We start from the raw sequence: 18,182 nt of genomic DNA, 5'->3' as shown, positions 1-18,182 counted from the left end.
AATGCAAGGGTCTTCAGACAGGACAGAAGGAACAGGATGAGGAGAGTGGTTTTGCTAATAATAGCAGAGAAATTAAAGCTAAAACGGAGTTTCAGAGGGCAGTGCATTTGAGGCTATCTGATGTGAAATAGAAGCCAATAGGACTAAATATATAATTGGCTGCTGTTATAATCCAGTGGATATATAGGAGAATGTAGATAACATGCACTCACAAATTAGCATGATGAGTACAGGTTGAGTAATTATTATGGGGGATTTCAACTATGGGGACATAGATTGGGAGGAGGAATGGTCACGGGCAAGGAAGGAAATGGAATTTATACCGCTGCTGAGAGATAATTACCTGAGGCAACATGTAACGGAGGGGGACATGAAGTTCAAGAGTGCTGGATGTGATCATTGCGTCAGAGAAATCAACGCTAACTGATCTAACTAGGCTGCCTCTGCTGGGAGAAAGTGATCTGATCACCAGACGTAAAATTTTCTATTATGAAGGAATAAATGTGGAATTACAAAGCAGGTGATTATGACAAGCTGAGGAGACAGCTTGCAGCAGAACAATGGCATAAGAATTTGGAGGGGAGAGATATTAGTGCATGGGAGGTGGCCAAGAGATGTTTGAAAAAAGTAGTATGTGAATGTATACCTAGAGTCAGAATGATAAATCACGTAGGAATTAGATGGAAGAAAAGTTTCATTAAACAGAAGCTGCATGCAAAGAAAAGGTTGTGCTGGGATTATAAAGAAAAAGGTGATCAGCATGCCCATGAGCAGTATAAGGTGCAGGCAAGAAGGGTGACTAGTATGGTAAAGAAGGCCAAAGCTAATTATGAGAGAAAGCTAGGTGACAAGCCCAAAAGAATCCCTAAGAAGTTCTTTCACTATGTGGCAAGAAGGAATGACTATAGAAAGATGATTTTAAAAAGTGATAATGGTGTAAAAGTAAAAGAACCAAACCAAACAGTTGAATTACTGAATCAGCATTTTGCAAGGGTGCACCATCTAGGTGGTGACATTGCAATGCCAGATGTGACAGTGACTGATAGGAGAATAGAGGTTGAAGAAATGGAGATGCTTAAAATATTGCAGAACTTCAATAAGAATACAGCCATGGGATTAGATGGCATATTGGCCTGCAAATTATGAGAATCTACACGAGAATTATCAGCTCCTCTGATCAAATAGTCAGAAAATGCCATTGGAGTGGAAAGAGAGCAAAATAGTCCCATTGCATGAAGGAGCCTTCAAGACAGAAGTAGCAAATTATAGGCCAACCAGCATCTCAAGAGTGATGGTTAAGGCATTGGAGAAATTGGTGAAAGACAGAATCGATGACTGGGTGGATAGGAATATGACAATTCGCAAGGGATAACATGATTTTGTGAAGGATAGGCCTTGTCTTACTAATTAATTTACTTTTTATAATCAAGTGGGTTGACAGAAAATCTCTACTTTGCAATGAACAACATGAGTTTAATAGGGGAAGGGCATGTTTTATCAACTTGCTCACATTCTATAATAATGTTACCACTGAGTTCAAGGGAAATGGATACACCATGATACTTTTGGATTTTGCTAAGGCTTTTGACAAAACACAGCATGGAATACTGTTGCATAAATTAGAGCATATAGAATTGGATTATAAACTATTGGCATGGATAAAAGGATGGCTGACTGATAGATATCAAAAATTCATATATATGTGGTGTGAATCTTTAAGATTCAAGATAATCAGTGGTGTGCCTCAAGGATCAGTCCTTGGTCCACAGTTATTTAATCTGTACATTAATGACATTGGGAAGGATTTGACATGTGATATACAGCTATTTGCTGATGATGCAAAGATAGGTAGGGTAATCAGGAGTGCTGCTGATATGCAGTACTTGCACAATGATTTGAATAAGCTGGAATTGTGAGCATGGGAAAATGGATGTCAGTTCAATGTCAGTAAATGTAAAGTCATTCACTTTGACTTTACGTTTGTGATTAGATATCCAGCGTTGTATTATACTGGTGGGATTATTCTAGAAGAAACTTATGAGGCTAGGGATCTTGGAGTTTTAGCAGGCAGGATTTGAAGTTCAAGGGTCATATAGCAAATATTGTAAATACAACTCAGATAATAATGGCAATGCTGAAACGAACCGTGACATGTAAAAATAAGGAAGTCATTTTGCCTCTTTACAAAACCTTGATAAGATCTCACTTGCACTATTATGCACAGGTCTGGTCTCTTGGTTTCTGTGGTGATTCGGATACAGTGGAGAGAGAGAGTGCAAAGGAGAGCGTCAAAAATGATACCATGATTGTGGAATACAGATTATAAAGACAGATTGAGAATTTGTAGGATGCAGAGCCTAGAAAGAGAAGAAAGAGGGGTGATATGATTGAGACTTACAAACTTCTGAAAGGTTATATAGAATTTCAGTAGGAATTTTTCATTTTATGGAGGGCAGGGAAATAATTCAAGGGTCCATGGAAGTTGAGCGTTAATGCTGCCAAGAAAGGGATTAGGGCTAAATTTTTCTCTCATAGAGTAGCGCATGATTGGAATAGATTGCCGTTGGATGTTGAGTGGGCAAGAAGCATGAATGAATTTAAGAAAAGGTATGACAGCTGGTGTGAATAGAATGGCATCCCTCGATGAATTCCTGACTCTTTGGAGGTCTCTCTCTTAATAAGTGACAATGTTAGTATAAGGGAAATGGCTACTTAGTGGATATTGGTAGACTTTGTAAAAGTATTTGAAAAGACTCAACGTAAAACTCTATTGCATAAATTGGAGTAAATCAGGATGGATATAAATCCGGTGATTTGGATTAGAAGGTGGATGATGGACATATCAAAGAATGGTTTATAACCGACTCCAAGCGAATGCAAGTGACTAGTGGTGTATCATAGGGCTCAGTACCTGGTCCTCGGTTTCTTAATTTGTATATCAATGATAAAGAAATGATCTGACAGGAAAATTCACTTGTTTGCTGATGATGCTAAACTGATAAGAGCAATGGCAAACGATGGTGATGCAGAGATCCTGCATGAAAACTTAAACAGACTAGCAACATGGTCAAAGGCAAATGGCTGCCAATTTAATGTGACTAACTGCAAGGTAATGCACAGTAAGAGATCAGAAGCGGTGTACTATACTGAGAGAACTGAACTGCAGGAAACTGATGAAGCCAGGTACTTGGTGTGATCATGGACAGTGAATTGAAGTTTAGAAAGCATACTGTGCAAGTAATGAAAACAGCACAATCAGATTACATGATTGTTGAAGAACACACCAACAAGCAAGGATAGAGAGGTTATTGTTTCCCTATACAAGGCTTTAATAAGGTCACATCTGGATTCTGTTATGATAAAAAAGTTGTGATAAGGATCCAGAGGAGAGTGGCAAAGATTGTGGCAGGTCTGTGGAATGTTCCATATGAGAACAGATTGGCCATCTGTAGGCTTCAAAAATTAGCTGATAGACAAAATAGAGGAGACACGATAAAAGCATTTAAGTTCTTCTTCTTCTGCAGCTTCTCCCACTTAAATGGGGTCACTGTTGATGATGAGTCTCCTCCACATCCTCCTGTCTTGGGCTGTCACCACATGCAAGTTCTTCATCCTCAAGTCCTCTTCTACCAGCTCCCTCCATCTCTTCTTTGGCCACCCACACTTCCTCCTTCCTTGCACATCCATCTGCATGACCCTTCTTCCCACATATTCGTCTTCCCTCCTCTATCTAGCTACATGGCTACAACCAGAAGATTCTAGTTACCTTCCTATCAGCAATTTCTGAAATCAGTCCTTCATGAAATAATAAAGAAAAATTCTGTTTTACAAAAACAACGAATGTGCTGGATAAGATGAAATTCACATAAGGAAATATTTTTGGACTCCATGGAGGCATCTGACAGATTGTTGTGCACAAGATGGCAGGAGTCTTGGATGGATCGGATATTAGTCAGATGGAGAAAACATTATTTATCTGAACAATAACAGCAAGGTGTGTATGGGTAGGAAAGGGAGACACAGCATCCCAGAAAAGGAAAGTACCTAATGTGCCTGGTTCTCTCTTTCTTATTATGATTTTTCATGTGGAATGGCAATGGATATTTAACTGTTTGCTGATGATGAACTATATAAAAGTTATGAGAAGTGATAATGACATCAGTCCCCTTTAGGAGGCTTTAGATAATATCTTTAGCTTGAACAAATACTACTTTTTTGTTAATAAATGCAAGTTGTACATGGATTGCAGAGGAGGTGAAGAGGTCAGAAATTCAGAGAGCATGCTACAAATGGTGTGGAGACAGAGCTGATACCACAAAGATCACAGTAACATGTAAAGATAAGACTGGTTGTAATATGGTCTTGATCAGACTATACACACATGGACTATGATATGCAAATACAATCACCTGGTTTTCACTGTGATGTGGCAATTCTAGATGGGAGGGGGGGGGTCAAGATAATGATTAATACAATATCAGTACTGTAAAACACTGGTTACATAAATTGCAGAGTTTAGACAAATAAGCAGAAAAAATTGATACAACTGAAATGTTTAAGTTGGTTAAGCAATTTTACATAATAAATGTGTAAGGAATATACATAGAAGGAAGAGTGAAAAGGCTTCTGACCTAATGTCCAATCCTTACTTTCTCATGGTGCACCCTGTTGGGTATCTACCTGGATAGTGAATGAACGAGGATGGGCTCGCAATTTGGGATTTAGCTGACCAAATTGTATTCTTATTGTCTTAAACCAATATAGAAAATGATGGTACAACATGGCAAAATTTCATGCCGGCTGGAGCGTCGCCTGGTTAAACAAGGCCCTCGTTGTTTTTGCCAGGGAACCAGGGCAAACAGTGAAAAGTCAGCTACTGGAACAAATCTGAAAGCACACCCCAACTCAACAACATCAGAGTTAAAGATCGGTACTATCAACATATAACAACATATAACAAGCCTGAATGGCAAAGAAATGGAGCTAGCTCAGGAAATAGATAAGTACCAGATCGACAAAATAGGGGTGACTGAAACAAAAAAGACAAAAACAGATGAGATCTTTCTGAACAATAAGTACAAAATGTTATATTCAGGAAATGATAATCAAGGAAAAGTAGGAGTAGCCATAGTATTCAACACAAAATACGAAGCTAATCTTCTTGAATGGCAGGCAGTCTCAAGTAGAGTGATGTGGGCAAATATCAGAATGGGAAACTTGAAAATGAGACTTATTTGTGCCGATGGTCCCACAGAAGGTTCTACTAAGGTAGAAGTGGAGGAATTTTTTGAGGCTTTAGAAAAAGCAACTGACACAATGAAAAATGAAAAGTTGTTCCTTGTTGGGGATCTAAATAGCAGAGTAGGAAATGATTGTGAGACATACAAAAATATTTGGGGAAAATTTGGAGAAAAGAGCAAAGCAAATAATAATGGCAAATACTTGTTGGATTTCTGCTCAGGACATGGACTGGTTATTACTAACACCATGTTCCAACATAAAAATGTGCACAAATTCACATGGAGAGAAGAGGCAAGGAATAAGAAAAGTCTCATTGAGTATATTATTGTTGATAGGGATGTTTTCTCTCTGGTGCAGGACACTAGAGTGTACAGAGGATTTGAAATTGGAAGTGGTCACCATTTAGTCTTAAGTAGGATAAAACTGAATTTCATATTGAAAAGAAGAACATGTAAGAAAGTTTTAAAACGAATAAAAGTTGAGCAGCTCTCAAATGTGAACTGTAAACTAAAATATACAAACATTACTCAAGAAAAAATGAAAGAGTTTGAGAACAGGAATCAAACCTTGGAGATTCAGTGGCACGTTCTGAAGAAAACATTGATTGATTCTGCCAGAGAGGCATGTGGTGAGGTTGTCTGCAAGGATAGAAAAATCAGAACTCCCTGGTGGACACAGGAAGTTAAAGAGGCAGTGAAAGAAAATAAAAAAGCATATCAAAAGTTCCTGGCAAATAAGTCAGCTTGTGCTCTTAGAGAATACAGAGACAAATGTAAGAAAGCTAAACACTGTGTAAAACTAGCTAAACAAAACTTATGGGAAGACTTTGGCAAGAACATTGAAAATAAATATCAAGAAGATGGCATGATATTCTGGAGGTTGTTGAAGAAGCTCAGAAATGGAAGAAAGAGTACTGTAAAAGGAATTAGAGATGAAAAAGGTGATATGAAATCTGGAGTAAAAGATATCCTTGAAGTATGGAGTAATTACTTCGAAAAATTGCTAAATGAAACTAGCAGTGATGACAGCACAGTGATAAAAAACACTGCCCAGTCATGCAATCAGAAATACATATCCATGCTTGAAGTAGAAAAAGCCATCAAAAGTCTGAAATGTGGAAAGGCAGCTGGATTAGATGATATCAGACCAGAAATGCTCAAATATGGAGGTATAAACGTTTTACAGTGCTACAGTGCATTGTTTTCAGAGGGCCTGGACAGGACGAATTCCCAATGATTAATGATTAGAGTAGAGCTCTCATAGTACCTATATATAAAAAGGGAAATAAAACTGAATGTGAGAATTACAGAGGTATATCCCTATTGAGTGTTCCTGGTATGATATATCCAAGTATACTTGAGAAACGGTTGAGAAGAATTGTGGAAGAAAAGCTTGGTGAAGAACAAGCTGGATTCAGTCCAATTAGAGGCTGTCAGGATCAGATCTTCACTTTACGACAAATAGTCGAGAAAGCATGGAAATATAACAGAGATCTGTATTTAAGTTTTGTCGATTTGGAAAAGGCATAAGACAAGGTGCCAAGAGAGAAGCTATTCAATATGCTGAAGTTATATGGTGTCAATGGGGCATTATATCAAGCAATACTTAGTCTTTATTTGAGTTACAATTCAGCAGTTAGAATTGAAGGAAGTACAGAAAGATGGTTTAATGTTAAATGTTGCGTGAGACAAGGATGTACATTATCCCCTCTGTTATTCATTATCTATACGGATCACATTATGAAGGAAAGTGGTATTAAACATGATATCAAAATTGGAGATGTTAATGTCAGCTCTTTGCTTTATGCGGACAATGTTATATTTCTAAATAAATCTGCTACAAGTCTGCAAGATTCTCTAAATTGATTAACTGTTGTAATAGATATGGTATGAAGGTCAGCAATAAAAAGACAAAGACAATGAAAATAGACAGAATCATTGAAAATGTCAACTGTGTTGTGAATGGGGAATCTGTGGAACAAGTAAAACATTTCAGCTACTTAGGCACGATTTTTAGTGAAGGTGGTAAATTACATATGGAAATAGACAACAGAATCAACAAAGCTGGTATGGTAGGAAGTCAACTGAATATGGAATAAGAGAGAAATTAGTCGGAACACTAAATTAGCTGTATACAAGACAGTGTTCAAACCAGTTTTAACTTATGGATCTGAGAGCTGGGTCAGAAGTAAAACGCTTGACCAAAGACTAGAGACTGCAGATATGAGAGGCCTGAGAAAGATTAGACGCGTGAACAGATGGCATCAATGGCAATATCATATTAAAAACGAGGATATTAGGAAAGAACTTGACATTGTCAGCATCCAGGAATGCGTTAGCAGAGCTAATCTCAGGTGGTATGGTCACTTAAACAGAATGGGCGAGGAAAGATTAGCAAAAGAAGTGTTCTCTGCCAAGTTGGCAGGAAAACGACCAAGAGGAAGGCCAAGATATAGGTGGATTGATACGGTACAAAGTGCCTTAGACGATAGATATATAAGATCTGGTAATGTTGGAGTCTTGACAAGTAATAGACTGATTTGGAGGAAAATTGTAGATAGGAAATTAGTAATGATGTAAATTTTTCATGTAGTACTATCATATCCTGTACACCCCTTGAGGGTACATGGCAGGAATTTGATGATGATGATGATGATAATGATGTGATGTGTATCAGAATGGGGAAACTGGACAATGATACCTATTTATGCTTATGGTCTCACAGAAGGTTCTAATAAGGAAGAAATTAAGGATTCATGTTGAACATTTAATGGAATATTATCAACACTGAGAAAGGATTAAAACTAATTTTAATGCTTCCAATATTTTGTTTCAGTCATAAAGACATCTTCAGGGATTACAAAAACTTTTTGTAAACACACACAAATTCAATACAACAGTGAGTGAAACTAAAGTCCTATCTAGGTGGTGCATCCTCTATGGGTGTTCACAGGTGACCTAGGATGTAAAGAGGGATCTCTGATAATTAATGTTTCCCAAATTTTGGGAAGTTTTATGCAACCGTATTTGTTTAAAGTAGGTTGATTCCTGAGTGCAGATGTAGATTCAAAGAACAGTATAATCATCACCAGAGCCGATAAGGGTAATGCCACGTCGTTCTTAATCCCTCAGAATATAATAAAAAAAATGGATATTATTCTCCGGGATCGCTCTACCTACATTCCACTTGAACACAAATCCCACAAAAATTCAAGTTAAAAAACCTACTTAAAAAAGTGTCTTCCTGACATTACAAAAAAACTCAAACCTTTTGGTTCCCCCCCCCCCATATATACGGCTGACCTAAAATCCACAAATCTAATTCTCCCCTAAGACCTATAGTAGATGCCACTAATCCTCCTTGCTACAAATTGTCAAAGCAGCTAGCTAACTCTCTAAACCCCTTCACTGGTCTTACCACATCATATGTAAAAAACTCTATCAATTTTAAAAACTTAACTGAAAATGTTACTTTAAATAATACAGACATACTGGTCAGCTTTGACATCATCTCATTGTTTACCAATATTCCCCTAATTGACACCTTAACACTAAAAAACGTTTTTCCTTTAAGATATCTTAGAGCTCTTTTCCTTTGCCATCAATTCTGGTTATTTTTCTTTCTTAGAACAATTTTTACATGGAAAATTTTGAAAAATGAGCCACATACTCTTCCCCTCTAAAACCCATCTGGCTAAGATATGTAGATGATGTGCTCTCTATTTGGCCTCATGGCCTAAACACATTAGACTCCTTCCTCAGTCACCTCAATAGTCTACATCCAAGAATCCAGTTTACGATGGAAAAGGAAAATAACAATAGTTTACCCTTTCTAGACACCCTTAGTAACACGCCTTCCTAATGGTAAAATTTTTATTTTTCTGTATATCGAAAATCTACTCATACAAGCAGATACATTCACAAACTCTCCCACCACCACCACTCTCAGCAATATGGCATTATTAAAACTCTAACCAATAGAGCCCACAATCTTTGTTCCAGTGAAACTGTCCTTTCAACCGAACTCAAACACATACAGAACACCTTCCTTACCAATGGCTACAATGATTACAGAATTAAAAAAATAATCAAGTCCTCCATTCCCTAACCATCTCTTCGGAAATGCCATCGCCATACCTTACATCTGTGGCACATCAGAAAAAACAGCCAGATCATTAAAAAAGTACAACCTCCATACAGCTTTTAAGCCCCACCGTAAACTTGCTATTCTTATCCGTTTCACCAAAGATCAACTCCCTTCTCTCTCAGTTCCTGGAGTATATAGAGTACCTGGTAAACTGGCTTACTTCAGACAAACAGGAAGATTAGCAACCATCCGATTAGAAGAACACAAGTCATACATCTGCAATCACAATTATGGTCAATCTGGCCTTGCAGACCATGTTTTGGATACAATCCACAGGATCTCCTGGAAAAAAATAACCATGCTCCACCATAGTAAATTCAAAAAAGAAAGACTGTGCTTTGAATCTGCATCTGCACTCAGGAATCAACCTAATTTAAACAAATACGGTTGCACAAAACTTCCCAAAATTTGGGAAACATTAATTATCAAAGATCCCTCTTTACATTCTAGGCCACCTGCAAATGCCCAATGAGGGCACACCACCTATATAGGACTTTAGTTTCACTCACTGTTGTAGTGAATTTGTGTGTATTGTTACAAAAAGTTTTTTGTAATCCCTGAAGATGTCTCTGTGACTGAAACGAAATATTGGAAGCATTAAAATTAGTTTTAATCCTTTCTCAGTGCTGATAATATTCCATTAAACCTCCAACATGAATTCTTTACAGCACTTAAGCCTCAACACACAAAGAAATTAAGGAATTTTTTGAGGCATTAGAGAAGCCAGCTGACACAGATAAAAAAGAAAACTTGGTCCTTGTGGAGATCTAAACAGCAGAGTAGGAAATCATCATCAGGCATATAAGAATGTTTTGGGAAAATTTGGAGAAAACAGTGAAGCTAATAACAATAGCAAGTACCTGCTAGATTTCTGCTCAGGACATGGACTATGTTAGTTATTAATAACACCACGTTCCAACATGGAGAGAAGATGCAAGGAATAAGAAAAGCTTCATTGACTATGTTATTATCGACAGTGATGTTTTCCCACTGGTTCAGGACACAAAAGTATACAGAGGATTTGAAATAGGAAGTGTTTACCATTTAGTGGTGAGCAAGATAAAATTGAATTTCATATTGAAAATAGTATGTAAGAAAGTTTTGAAACAAATCAAGGTTGAGCATCTTTCAGGGGTGAACTGCAGGCTGAAATACATAAACATCATTGAAGAAAAAATGAAGGAGTTTGAGAACAAGAACCAAACCTTAGAGATTCAGCGGCAAACCTGAAAGAAAACTGATTCAGCAAGAAAGGCATGTGGTGAAGTAATCTGCAATGATAGAAAAATCAGAACTCCTTGGTAGACTCAGGAAGTTAAAGAGGCAGTCAAGAAAAAGAAGAAAGCATATCAAAAGTTTCTGGCAAGTAAGTTACCTTGTGCTCTTAGGGAATACAGGGGAAAATGTAAGAAAGCAAAGCACTGTAAAATTAAGTCAAACAAAAGTCATGGAAAGACTTGGGTAAGAACATGGAAATTAAATATCAGGAAGGTGATGAAATATTCTGGAGGCTGTTGAAAAAGCTCCGAAATGGATGAAAGAGTACTGCAAAAGGAAATGATAATGCAGACACACAAAAACTGAGGATAAAGATATTCTTGATGCATAGAGTAATTACTTTGAAAGATTGCTAAATGAAATGAGCAGTGAAAGAATGGTGATAGAAAACACTGAACAGGATGCCTTCTGGAATATATATCTGGACTTGAAGTAGAAAAAGCTATCACAAACCTGAAATGTAGAAAGGCAGCTGGAGCAGATGATATTCGACCAGAAATACTAAAGTATGAATGTCTAAAAGTTTTACAGTGGTTATACTGCATAATTCAGAAGGCTGGACGAGAGGGTCAAATTCCAGATGATTGGAGTAGAGCGCTCATAGTACCCATCCCAAAAAAAAGAGAATAAAGCTGAATGTGAGAATTACAGAGGAATTTCTCTACTGTGTGTTCCTGATAAGATTTATGCAAGTATTATTGAGAAACGGCTAAGAAAAACTGTGGAGGAAAAGCTTGGAGAAGCACAAGCTAGGTTCAGGCCAAACAGAGGCTGTCAGGATCAGATATTCACTTTACAACAAATAGTTGAGAAGTCATGGGAATATAACAAAGATCTGTATTTAAGTTTTGTAGATCTGGAAAAGGCATATGACAAGGTGCCAAGAGAGAAGCTATTCAATATGCTACAGTTGTATGGTGTCAATGGGGCATTATATCAAGCAATACTTAATCTCTGTTTGAGTTTGTAAATCAGCAATCAGAATCAAAGGAGGTACAGAAAGATGATATGATGTTAATTTAGGTGTGCAACAGGGGTGTATATTATCTCCACTGCTATTCATCAGCTGTATGGATCACATTATGAAGGAAAGTAGTATTAAACCTGACATCATAACTGGAGATTTTAATCTCAGCTCTTTTCTTTATGCAGATGATGTTATGCTTCTAAATAAATCCAGGACAAGTCTGCATAATTCTCTGACCAAATTGAATGATTGCTATAATAAATTTGGTATGAAAAACATCAACTGCATCCTGAATGGAAAACTGGAAAACCTAGAGAACAAGTGAAACATTTCAGCTATTTAGACACACTTTTTAATGAAGATTTCCAAATTAAATTAAAAATAGCAGAATTAGCAAAGCTGGTATGGTAAGAAGTCAAGTGAATAAATTTATATTGAATAAGGGGGAGATTAGTCAAAACACTAAAATAGTTATATACAAGACAGTGTTCAAACCAATTTTAATTTATGGAATCTGAGATCTGGGTTAGAAATTAAACTCTTGATCAAAGAGTGGAGACCACAGATATGAGTGTCCTGAGAAAGATTAGGAGACTAGATAGATGGCATCAATGACAGTATCATATTATAAACAAGGCTATTAGGAAAGAACTTGGCATTGTTAGCAGAGCTAATCTCAGGTGGTATGGCCACTTAAACAGAATGAGAGAGGAAAGATAGCTAAACAAGGGTTCTTTGCCAGGATGGCAGGAAAAAGACTCAGAGAAAGACCAAGGTGGATTGATACAATAAAAAGTGCCTTAAAAGACAGAAATGTAAGATCTTATAATATTGACATAACAGGCTAATCTGGAGGAAAATTGTTGATAGGAAGTTAGTAATGATGTAACTTTTCATGTAGAATTATCATAAGATCCTCTACACTCCTCTGAGAGGATACATCAGGAATTTGACAATGATGATGAATTTTAACATTGTTGAAGCAAGCTTTTCTCTGGGTACCTTGTCATATGCCTTTTCTAGATCTACAAAACAGAAGTACAAATCTTTATTATAATTCTCATAATTTTCCAACTATTTGTCATAAATTGAAAATTTGATCCTGTCAATAAATATCTGTATGGCCTGATCCAGGTTGTTATTCTCCCAGTTTCTCTTCCAAAGTTTATCTCCACCTATATTGAAGTATTGCTTGTATAAATCTTACCTGAAACACTCGTAGAAAAATTCCTCTCTGGATCTCTTATGCAGCTTTATTCTCACTCTCTCTCTTTTTTTTTAAAATTTTTTTTTTATTAATAGATGGGAACTTTAAGAAATCTATTCCAATCTTCTGAAGACATCCTCTGAATTATGAAGTGTAGCAATTGCAAAACTTTTATACCTCCATATTTGAGCATTTCTGATCAAACATCATCTACTCCAACTGCATTTTCATATTTCAGGCTTTTAATAGTTTTTTTTTCATATCAAGTAACGATATATAATCCTATTCACATTCCTATGGAATATTTTTTATTACTGTTCTGTCACTGCATGTTTCATTTAACAATCTTTCAAAGTAATTACTCCAGTCATCTAGAATATCCATATCTTCAGTTTTCATGTCACCTTATCATCACTAATTTCTTTTACAGTATTCTTTTTGATACCTAAGCTTTTTCAATAGCCTCCAGAACATTTTGCCACCTTCCTGATATTTATCTTCTATATTCTTACCTTATGATTCTTACCTATATTCTTACCTATGATTTTTATTTAGCTACTTTTACAAATAGCTCAGATCACTTACATTTTTCTCTGCATTCTTTTAGGGTATCTGCCAACATATTTGCTAGGAGCTATCAGTACACTTTCTTCTTTTTCAGAACTTGTTGTGTCCACCATGGTGTTCTCATTTTTCTATCCTTGCAGACAACTTCAACTGTAGTAGCTGAATCGATCAATGTTTTCTTCAGGGCTTACCACTTAGTCTCCAAGGTTTGGTTCTTGTTTTCAAATGTCTTTCATTTTTTTCTTGAATAATGTTTGTAGAATTATTCGAAGAGTTCAGTACAGTTCACTTGTAAAAGCAGCTCAACTTTAATTCTTTTAAAAACTTTCTTATATACTATTCTTTTCAATGTGATATTCATTTCTATCCTACTTAAAACTAAGTGACAATCACTTCCAATTTAAAATGCTCTGTATACTCTTATATCCTGAATCAGAATGAACATTTAACTATCAACAATAACATAGTCGATGCAGTCTTGTTCATTTGCTTGTGTCTTTTCTCCATGTGAACTTTACACATCATTATGTTGGAACATGGTGTTAGTAATCACGAATCCATATCCTGAGCAGAAATCCAGTAGGTACTTACCATTATTATTAGCCTTGCTTATTTCTGCAAATTTTTCAAACATTTCTATATGTCTGGTGGATCTCTGCTGTATAGATCTCCAACTAGGACCACTTTTTCACACTTTCTTTATGTCAGTAGACTACTTTAATGATTTGAAAAATTTCTCTACTTCATCCTTAGGAGAGCATTCTATAAAGCACAAACAAGTTTCATTGTCTATTTCCACATTTTGAAGTTTGGCTGTATAATTCTAAACTGCCTTCCAATCAATAGCATTCAGCACCATACATCATCATGTATGGTGCTGAATACTATTCCTTCCTTTCCTTGATTATTATTGCATGAACAGAACACTATACTTATTCATTAGTATTTCATCTGATATTTTTTCAGTCCTTCTGCAAACTTGCTGTCTTCTCCATTAATACTCCTCATGTTGATGGTTCCTATCTTCAATTCATCTGATGTCTAGGTTTGTTCTTCTTGATGTGAAATAGAGCTTGTTTGCCCTGGTTCTCTGATGAAAACAGCAGGGACGCTTGTTTAATCAGGCGATATTCCACCTGGCATGAAATCTCATCGCACCAACATAATATGTATGTATGGTGTAAGCCAACAGAGAGTACACTTTGGTCAGCTGAGTCCCAAATTTCCAACCCAACTGCGTTCATTCGATACCCAGTGGATACCTACTAACTAGTCACATCATATGAAGGTGAGGACATATTAGAAATGTTTTTGTTGGTATTACCCCAGATGAAAGAAACAGATGAGCTAGAATAATTTTTATTCATCAATCTATTAGTTTCATGAAAATTCTTGAGTATCACATCATCAGGAGAATACATCAATAAACTGAAAAAAAAGTTTATTGATATAACAGGTAACATTAATGAAATAATGAAATAAAAAAACAGGAATAACAATGGAAAGTCCACATTTGCTATGATGTTTGCTGGTTTGTGGTCTATTGCGACAACCTACAGGCAACCATGTATATGTTGAGTTGAATTAGAGAAAACCAGACTTGATGTGGAATCATCTTGTTTCAATTTGCACTATTGAGGATATTTGATCATTTCAGCTGATTCCTTGAATGCTCTTGAGAAAAACAAATCAAGAGCATTTCTTTAATGCTCTTGATTTGTGTTTCCTTTCATTCTCTATGTTCTTGATGTGTTTGGATTGGTGAATTTCTCTTGACCTGCCTGTCTGTCGTATGTACAGCAAACGACATATAGTTTTCTTGAGTGTACTAGGTTTCTTGAGTGTGGATGGGGATGTTACAGGAAATTAGAGATCTTGTTGAGGGGGTAGAAAGCCACCTTTATATTTTGTTAACCTTCATATTTTGACTCTGAATGATGGTATATAAGGGAGAATCACTGTTTCTCTGAAGTCATGTTTTTCGTGTTCATCTGTCTAGGATGTAGAGTTTTGCTGAGTAGTGTTCTATTATATTCATTCTTTGGTGGGATGGCTATTAGATAGTTTAGCTCTTGGATTCTTTTATCTATATCAGTGCAGATTCTGTAAGCCCAGTCACATATGGAACAAATAATGCCTATTTTTTGTGCTTGCCGGTGATGAGATGTGGCATGTAAATAACATCTGGTGTTTGTTAGCTTCCTATATACTGAGAAATTGAGTGTTCTGCTGTGATACTTTTATAAGCATGTCTAAAAATGGTAAAGACATGTTTATCTCCAATTCAACATTAAATTTAATCCAAGGATGGATATTGTTGAGATATGTCAGAAATTCTTCTAAATGGGTAATATGGGTCAAATGATGAATACGTCATCAACATATCTGAGCCAAAGTTTAAGTTATGTTCCCTGGTACTGGATAGTTTTTTCCTTCAAACCATTCCATGAAGAGATTTGCTAACAAGAGAGAAACGGACGAGCCCATTGCTAATCCTTTCTTCTGTTTAAAATATTCTTCTTGGAATTTGAAGGTGCTCTTTATGCAATATTTAAAGATATCTACAGTGTTCAGTGGTAATAAGTTGTGTAGTAGTCAAAGTTTTTTTGTTCTTGGTACATTTGCAAACTGATTAATAATGTCAAGGAGTGCAAATAAATCAGGAAGCTCTATTGTGATGTCTTTGGTGTTATATCGTGTTGTTCTTTACAAAAGAGATTGTTATGCTGATGTGGAAGCTTACCAAGTTTGCTAGATATTTGGAAAGCAATGAAGTTGAAAGCATCAATAATGAATCTCGGTGAAAAGGCTTGCTTATGTAATTTTGGGAGTCCATAAATTCTTGGTACCAGGGAATGTCTTGATACGAGATGTTTTTTGGTGTCTTCAGACAGGTTCAGCATGCTTCTTATCAAATTATTGGTCTTATTATGGAAATGACCCATTTGGATTGTGACCAAGAGTTATATAGGTGTTTGTATCATTCAAGTAGCAATTGCATTTTTTCTATATATTCTATGGAGCTCATTAAATCTGTTGTGTTGCCTTTGTCAGATTTCAATACTATAATTCTCTTATCCTGTTTAACGTTTTTTAGAGCCAATCATTCCATTTTTGTAATATTATTACTAGGTGGTTTTGCTTCTAAAAGTACAGAGGCTGTTTGGATGCAAAGAAAATCTGCTCATTTGAAAGAACTTTTTTGAAAGTTTTTTTTTTCACATTGAATATGATATTTAATTTTGAAATCCTACTCGATGATATCGCAAAGCTGAAACCTCGTGAAAGGTGCAGAGTTCAGAATCAGATAATGTGTATGAGGACCTGTGGAAGAGTATTTTATTATGGAATAATCACTCACCGAGAGTGTTTTTCAACAGCTTTTCTTCATTCTTTCTTTACTAACTTTAAATATATACTCTGATTTTTCATAAATAAGTCTATCTAAACTGTTTTCAAATGTTTGTAGGAAGATAATTCTGTATGAAGAGCATAAGATTGGCTATCAATATTAGAAAATTTTAACTTCCTATGATTTAAGACAAGTTCCATAGACAGAAAATTCTTAAAGCACACAGTGGTGAACTTCTAATGGAATCTTAAAATTCGAGGAATAGTATCATTTATCCCTGCATTTTAAAAGAAATGTTAACCTATTACAAAAAAAAATTTTTTTTGGTTCATCCTTAGTTTTTCAAATTTATTCACCTTTGAGAGCAAAAACTTACTGTGAGACTCGATATCATTATGTAGCCATCTGTAGTGAGGACATACTAGAAATTTTTTGTCAGTATTATTTCATATGACAGAAACATATGGGACAGAATAATTTTTATCACTCACTCTATTAGTTTTGTGAAAATTATCGTGTTTCACATCATCAGGAGAAAGTTCTTCTCAAGATCAGTCAAGGAATCAGCCAAAATGATCAACCATCCTCAACAGTGCAACCTGAAATAAGGGATGATTCTACATCAAGTCTGGTCTTCTTGAATTCAACACAACATGCATGCAGTTATCAGTAATTCACAGCAGACCATAAACTAGCAAACAACATCATAGAAAATGTGGGCTTTCTATTGTTCCTGTTTTTTTTTAAATATTTCATTATTTACATTACCTGCTATAGCCTGTTATTTAGTTTATTCACTTATTTCTCCTGATGATGTGAAACAGAAGAATTTTTCATGAGATTAGTTGAGTGATTAGTAAAAAATTATTCCATCTCATCTGTTTCTTTCATGTGGAATAATATCAGAAAAAACATTTTGAATTAGGTCAGAAGCCCCAGTTTGTTCTCTGCATTCCTTGAAGGCAATATGGAGGTCACCTCCCAGTTATCTGGATTTGAGCCTTAAGCGATCCAAACAAAATGAATTATATTATGTACTTCTTAAACCACAAACAAATAAAGTGGTATAAAGAAAAATTCACTAAGATCCTTTCTAGTTAAATGACTCAGTGTTTTCATTGGGAAACTAGAACAAAGTTCATAACACCACCAAGAGGGAAAAAAAATATTATTTTTCTAACATGCTAATATTTTCAGAGCACAAATATCACAAATTTCCCATCAGCTACATATGGGAAATATATGACTTCTCCATCTTGGTATCAATTCTAGGTCTGGATCCTACTGATAAGATCTCAATAAAGGTCAAAACCGGTCTGGGTAGTGGCCCTTCCCATAATGCTTAGCATTATACACACCCGAAAAAGATGTGTGCTTTGTATTACGAGATACTAAGGCAATTAATTTGAAGTCATTAGCTTCTA

At 35.9% G+C, this 18,182-nt stretch overlaps 1 protein-coding gene across 2 annotated transcripts in view; it reads right to left on the bottom strand.

Annotated features, from left to right (window-relative positions):
* The window catches only part of LOC150102865 (uncharacterized), a 151,294-nt gene that overhangs the window by 118,731 nt on the left and 14,381 nt on the right, over nt 1–18,182 (bottom strand). The gene's annotated exons all lie outside the window — the stretch shown is intronic.

The sequence above is a fragment of the Typopeltis vanoorti genome, chromosome 9 (genome assembly GCF_054136105.1).
Source record: "Typopeltis vanoorti isolate ZY-2024b chromosome 9, IOZ_Tvanoo_1.0, whole genome shotgun sequence".
NCBI lineage: Eukaryota > Metazoa > Arthropoda > Arachnida > Uropygi > Thelyphonidae > Typopeltis > Typopeltis vanoorti.
The sequence above is the reverse complement of the archived record's forward strand: the minus strand, read 5'-3'. Positions and strand labels throughout refer to the sequence as shown.